Source organism: Jaculus jaculus, chromosome 9, assembly GCF_020740685.1.
Source record: "Jaculus jaculus isolate mJacJac1 chromosome 9, mJacJac1.mat.Y.cur, whole genome shotgun sequence".
NCBI lineage: Eukaryota > Metazoa > Chordata > Mammalia > Rodentia > Dipodidae > Jaculus > Jaculus jaculus.
The window spans coordinates 39,069,474-39,076,548 of NC_059110.1; positions in this window are offsets into that span (position 1 = coordinate 39,069,474).

Consider the following 7,075-nt stretch of genomic DNA (forward strand, 5'->3'; position numbering starts at 1 on the left):
GCTGCTTCTGTAAATTTTATTCACAAATATGTCCAGAAAACTCTCAAATATTTTGGTAACTTTAACACACATCTTATAAAATTTACCTAGTGTATTATCTCAAACACTAAGCAGCAGCAACAACAAACAACAGCAGCACAGCAGGAAAGTGCCATTAGCAAGGCCTAGAATGACATCAGAAAGCTATGGGGAGTAAGGAATCCTGTGCGGCTTCTTCTAATGTTGAAGTGTGGATTTTCTGCTCTCAAATGTAAGGTTTCCCAGGACTGTTATAATTCTGTCATATATCCTTAGGCAAATTTTGAATACTTATCATAATCTCCATTTGTTCTCTAAGTTAAAGAGAATATGTTTTTAAAATAATGTAACTTTTTAAAGAGAGTAGGTATTTTTTTGGGAGGGTAGGGACTGAAATATGATAAATATTTTTCTCAAAAGTATTCATAATGGATATAGGGAAATTATTTTTCTGGCATTACATTAGCTTTTGCAATTTAGTAGCTAGCTTGAAAGAAAACTTCCCCATTTATTGACGTGGAAGGAGTTTGTAGGATGTGCATTTCCTTCCCTGGTCTAGAAGAGTTTCCATCAGGCAGAAAACTAGAAATCCATAATTATCATTGGATCTGCACCATAAGCATTACACTAGCCTTCTGCTTTTAGATATTAAATAACAAGTTAATGGAGACGGTTTAGCTCCAGTTTTGCTGATTCTGCTCAGTACAAGATGCTTTGTATCAACAACTGAGTACATTAATAAGATATTTTTTAAATTTTTTATTTTTATTTATTTATTTGAGAATGACAGACAGAGAAAGAGGCAGTTAGAGAGATAGAGAGAGAATGGGCCCGCCAGGGCTTCCAGCCACTGCAAATGAACTCCAGATGTGTGCGCTCCCTTGTGCATCTGGCTAACATGGGTCCTGGGGAATCGAGCCTTGAACCGGGGTCCTTAGGCTTCACAGGCAAGCCCCTAACTGCTAAGCCATCTCTCCAGCCCAAAAGATATTATTTTTAATTGAATTGCTGAAACCATGCCAATGTGTAAGGGACAATTTAAAACTGTTACAAAATACAACAGGTTGCAGTAATAACATTGTCACACAATGGGCTACTGCTTACATGTATGATAAAAAGAAAAGAAAATTATAACTAGCATGTTCAAGTTTTAGTAATTATTTATTTACTGGATAGTGATACTAACTTGAACCATGTTTCTTCATGATGATTATTTGAATTTTTCTTTTCTGACACAGGGTCTCAAACTTACTGTGTAGCAGAGGATGACCTTGACCTCCTGACCTTCTATCCTTTACCTTCTAAACACTGGGAAGAAAGAGCTGTGTTTGGATATTAGTATGAGAGCTAGTTTCATTTAGTTTGTATTGTGATAAGTTGAGCAGGACTGAGTTTAGAAGAATTAGATTGGGGTGAGCAGATACAAATGGAATAGAAAGAAATGAAAGTTTCAGGCTGCAGACAGCAATTGCTTAGCTGCAATTATTTGGGAGATTACCACCATTGGGATTGGGCCAGCTGATCTGCTTTGGGGCAGCAGGAAGAATGATGATTCCTTTCAAAGTAGGGGGCCAGAAACGATGTGTCCTGCTCTTCAAAAGTGGTTTGATTCCCCTCTGGATTAACAAATTTGGTAGCCTACTTGGTACTATGGGTGTACATCCAATGCAGAAAAGGAAAGGCCATTGGATTTTCAACATGGTTATATGGAGATGGCCTCCCGACCATGTGGATCATGGTCATAGTCCCTGAATAAAGTTTGCCATGGGGTCAATGGCCTGGATGAACTGTGGGTTGCAGTGGAGATCAAGAACTTTAGAGGTTTTAGAACTATAGAATGGCTGCCAAGGAGCAGTGTGAATTTAGCATGGAGTTTCCTGGCTGTGTGCTGCCTAGCTGAAGGAGCAGGATTGAAACCCCAGTTACTGCATCACTAGTTGCCGATGTCAAACTTTAAGCTACAGGATTTAATGTTTGCCACAATATTTCCTTGGTATTCCTAGTGCTATCTCTTGCAGTAAGAATATTTACACTGTGTTTTTGGTTTTGGTTTTATAGGTTCACAATTAAGAGACCTCGGATTATGTGGGTGCTTGAAAAGTGTTGGGATTTATTTAAAAAAAAAAAAAAACACAAAACTATGAGGACTTTTAAAGTTGGGCTGAATGCATTGAATTTTACATTGTGGATTCTCATCAGTTTGTGGAGCCCAGGGGCGGAATGTGGTGGGCAGGTTTATGAGTGTTATAGTGAGCTCCCCTTTTTAAGAGTTTAGTTCACTCTCTTGGTACTGTTTTTGAACTGTTGTGGCAGAGGTGATGTCCACCCTCTTCTCATGCCATGCTTTCCCCTGCCATTATAAAACTTCCTCTCAAGACTATAAGCCAAAATAATAATAAAAAAATATTTCTCCCATCAGCTGCTTTTGGTCCGATGCCTTTCCCCAGCCATAAGAAGGTAACTACAAGAGTACCCAACCACTTTCTGACTGGGTTTGAGGCCCATTCCACGAGAGGGAATTCACACCTATTTCTGAAAAATAGGTTAAAAAAAATCCTCATAGCTGGGGAGGTATTAGGCCCTAGAGGAGATCTTCCTAGTGTTGTTTGCAAAACAGGTATGTTGTCAAACTGTCTTCTGAACATCTATGTTTATACCCACACATTAGTGCTTATCTCAGCTTTGGTAATAAAGGCTTTTTTATTCCACAGTGGGTGGTTGTTCATACAATGACTAATTGAACAAAGTGCTAAAATAAGTAACTATTGAGTGTTCATGCTTATATAAAAAAATCCATATCCCACCCCCTCTAAGATTCAAGGAACCTTACAGAAGAAGGGATACAAAGAATATAAGAGCTGGAGGATGTGGAGGAATGCTATGGAACATTGTATTCTGGATATGACATGGCCACTGCACTAATGAGCACACAGCAGCTGTGGTCACCAGAACAAGACTGGGCTCACTAATATTTTGTCATGCACAGGGGATGGACTCAAGGGGCCATACCCCACCACTGAGGAGCTAATGGTAGATAATGATTTCTGAAAGAGAGACAGTCACTCTCTTTGCTGGTGTAGCCACTGACACATGATGTGCTAGATGAAGAGATTCAGTAGGAATAAGAGGGGAATAACAGGGAAATGGGGATATAGAAGCTCAAAACACAGTATAGACATGTATGGAACTTTCAAAGAAATAAATAAAACAGAAAACATACTGATAATTGTACTTAGCTTAGTTTTCTTTTATAAATAAAGGATTCTTTGTATGCATTGGAGATTCTAATTTTTATTTGTTTATTTGAGAGAGAGAAAGAGGGAGAGAGAGGAAGAGAGAGAGAGAAAGAGAGAGAGAGAGAGAGAGAGAGAGAGAGAGAGAGAGAGAGAGAGAGAGATGTATGTGCCCCCTTGTGCATCTGGCTTATGTGGGTCCTGGAGAATCAAACATGGATTCTTTGGATTTGCAGGCAAACACCTTAACCTCTATGCCATCTCTCCAGCCCTGGGGATTGTATTTTAGCAAAGTACAAACCAAACCTAATAAGCAAAAATTTACTGACCACCCATAATGTGTTCAGCATGCAGCCTACTTGTTTCCTTTAATCCTTTCCATAACACTGTGCAATCTATAAGAACATGTTCATTTCATATGTGGTTATTAAAAATCAAAGTGATTAAATTATTTTTTGAATAGGGCAGAGACAACATCACTGCCATATTTTTTTATGGGAGAGTGAGAGAGACAGAGTTGTCATGCCAGACTCCAGTCACTGCAATCAAACTCCAGATGTGTGCACCATTTTATGCACATGTGTGACCTTGTGTGCTTGCATCATCTTGTGCATCTGGATTATGTGGGATATGGAGTTGAACATTAGTCCTTAAGCTTCTTAGGCAAGTGCCTTAACTGCTAAACCACCTCTGCAGTCCCCACTAACTTTAACTCCATAAGACACCCCTAGACTGTTGTCTTAGTGTTCTCCAATGGTTCCTTCTGACAGTTCATTTGGGCAGCATCTTCAGAAGTGCATCAGTTCACCTCTGGATGCAGTCAGAGGAGGTGAGAAATAGGAAAGATGAGCAAAACTCAATGAAGTGTGTAAAGTGGAGAACTGAGTGAAGAGATGCATACATAATACTTGTACTGTCTCTATACTAGGACTCCTCTCCTTATCATCTCCTCTGTTTTTTTTTCTTCATATATCTATCTTGATTAATTTCTTTTTGTAGTCAGTGAATACAGCCAAGTTGGTACCATTGTTAGCCTCCTCCCTGTCCTCCCCACTCCACAGGGACCATACTTGTTGGGGTATATGGGTCGTGCATTGTGGGGTTAGCCTTTAGTTTTGGATAGGAGGAAATGTGTCTGAGTATCATGATCCAACGTGTGGCTCTGACATTCTTTCTACCTCCTCTTTCACAGATTTCTCTGAGCCACGTTGGATTCATTTTAGGTCTGCTTCAGTGTTGAGATCTTGGGAGCCTCCGTGTCTTTGGATATTGGGTTTGGTAGGGGTTAATTGTTTTATGTGTCTATCTCCTTCACCATTGTGCTGGTTCCTAGTTCACCAAGAAAACAGCATTGTTGCATGTTTCTGCAGTTATTCTTAGTTTTGCCTGGGGCCCTTTTGAGGTATGGTGGGTGGTTCTGTCCTTAGGAGCTGCCTCTATCTGAAAAAGAGAAGCAGATTCTCCAATAGAGAGTAACGTTAACAGCAAATAAAAGTGATAACCATTATTTTTAGAGAGAAATTAATGCAGAGTGGACTCATTTTTGGATATGGTTCTGACTTGTTTCCCAGCTCCAGCTATGGGTTCTGTTCCACTGAGCAGATCCATTAGCCAAACTGAGAGCAGTTGGTTTCCCACCATGGCTATGTACCACTATTGCTCTTTTATGAGCATCACGTCAGGTTGTTGGCTGCTAAATAAAATAGACCATGCGTTGCTTGGACAGATAATGGTTATTTTTCCCCCAGTTGCTCATGGAGTACTTTTTGGCACTAGACATGCTGTCTGGGGACTGACTCTCTTCCAGCTTCCAGCCATGTCACTCCATGATATGTGCAAATAGTGTATGGTGTCTTTAGCAGTAGGGTCTTACCACTAACCTATTGGGTGGGGGTGGTCATCAAGGACTCTGACATAAATCTGTCTTCTTTTGTGAGACCTTATAGGTCTTTCTGATCAAAACCTCATTGTGGATGATATCCACCTGCTGGTACTTGGAGTTACAGGTCAGCACCTAAGAGGAGAAGGAAGAAAAGAATAAGTGATACAAAAAAGGTTGAAAGAAGACAGAGAAGAGGGAGAGAGAGAGAGAAACAGAAATAGGAGGTGCTAAAGGTCAGTTTTTGTCCTACCCTCTCCAAGGCCTTGTGAATCCAGTGTTCCCTCTAAGGGCCTGGTGAAGGTTCAACCATTTGGTCTGTCTTTTAGAATGTAGAGTTCTATAGTACTATTGCCATTTGGGTCCAGTTTTGTGTCCCCTACCTCCTCCCTTACCCTTCCCTGCCTCCCCACCCTCCCTATTGTCTGGTCCTCGAGATGCTCTTGCTAGGTATGTAGGCAACTTGTGTAGATTCAGGTTAGGAGCTGTAGATGAGCAAGACTATGCAGGGATTATCTTTCTGTGATTGGGTGAGTTCACTAAGAATGATCTGTTCCAGGTTAGACAATTTTTCTTCAAATTTCATTGTGTCATTTTTCCTTACTGCCATGTAGAATTCTATTGTGTACATATACCACATCTTAGTTATTCATTCATCTAATGATGGACATCTGGGTTGATTCCAGCTCTTGGCTATTACGAATCGAGTAGCTATAAAGATGGTTAAGCAAATCTCTCTGAGCTGAGGCATGGAGCTTTTAGGATACATGCCCAGTAAGGGAATAATTGGGTCTGTAGGTGACTCTATAGTCAGCTTTTTAGGAGTCTCCATATTACTTTCCAAAGTGGTTGTACCATCTTACATTCCCTCCAACAGTGGATCAGTGTTCCTATTTCTCCACATCCTCCCCAACATTTGATTTTTTGATGTTTGCTATCCTTATTGGGGAAAGGTGGAATCTCTTAGTTGTTTTAATGTGCATTTCCCTGATAATTAGAGATTATGAACATTTCCTTAAGTATGTGTTTGCCAATTGTAGTTGTTTCTCTGTGAACTGCCTGTCCAGTTCTTTGCCCCATTTTGTGAGTGTGTTGTTCGACTTTTTATTGTTTAGGTTTTTGCATTCTTTATAGATTCTAGAAATTAGGCCTCTGTCAGTTGGATATTCAGCAAATATTTTCTCCCATTCTGTGGGTAATTTATTGGCTCTGCTTATTGTATGTTTGTGAAGAAACTTTTCAGCTTCATAAGATCCCACTGGTTGAGTGATTGTTTAAGATCCTGTGCTACTGTGGTTTTGTTCAGGAAGTCTTTTCCTATTCCTATATCATGGAAAGTTCCTCCTAACTTTCCTTCTACTGCTAGCCGAGTTTCTGGTGTTATATTGAGGTCTTTGACCCATTTTGGACTTGATTGTTGTGCATGGTGAGATTTGTGGATAAAGTTTCAATTTCCTGCATATGGTTATCCAGTTTGTCCTCCATCATTTGTTGAAGATATTGTCTTTTTTTCCAGCCTATGTTGTTAGGGCCTTTGTCTGATATCAAGTAACTGTAGTTACTTGACCCAAAGTCCAGGTCCTTGATTTTATTCCACTGGTTTGTACTGTTGGAGACGAGGAGATGAGCCCTGAACAGACCTTTGCCCTGAGATAACCTCTGTCCTGAGCAACTTCTGCCCTGAGCAACTTCTGACCTTTCCTCATCCCCTCACCCTGCCACACCTAACTGATTCCATCCCCCCACTCCGCCACACCTAACTAATTAACACCCTGTCTGGCAACTGCAGAGACGTTAAGAACTGTACCGTGAATTTTTGGAATAACTGCAAACTGTCATAGGCCAAAGGCCAAGAAGATTCTGTAACTTTCCACCACCTGCCTCCTCCAGCCCCCCCCCCCGCCCCAAAACCCTAACCCTAACCCTAACCCTTAAAAGGCCGCTG